This window comes from Neophocaena asiaeorientalis, unplaced genomic scaffold, assembly GCF_003031525.2.
Source record: "Neophocaena asiaeorientalis asiaeorientalis breed wild unplaced genomic scaffold, Neophocaena_asiaeorientalis_V1.1 scaffold473, whole genome shotgun sequence".
In the NCBI taxonomy this organism is placed as follows: Eukaryota; Metazoa; Chordata; class Mammalia; order Artiodactyla; family Phocoenidae; genus Neophocaena; species Neophocaena asiaeorientalis.
The window spans coordinates 34933-35277 of NW_020174935.1; positions in this window are offsets into that span (position 1 = coordinate 34933).

A 345-nucleotide genomic window follows, 5' to 3' on the forward strand; every position below is an offset into this window, starting at 1 on the left:
GACCGGCGAGAGGGGCGGGTCCTCAGGGGGAGGGACCGGAAGAGGCAGGCGGGCCCCAGAGGAGGGTCCGGAAGAGGAGGGGAAGGAGGAGGGAGCGACAGGGAGGTACTAGTTGGAGGAGAAGGGCGGGAGGGAGGGCTGGTTCAGGAGTTTGCAGACTCTCGTTGCGGTATATGTCAGTCAGCATCGCACCCCTTCGTCTCATTGTCTCAGTGCGGCTTCGGAGTAACAAGAGGACGCTTTGTGGCCATTGTCTGTCACTTGCGACTGTATAACCTCCTGGTTTCGGGCAAGTCACCATGCCCCTGGGGGCTTCTGTTTCCCAATACGTGACATAAATGGCTG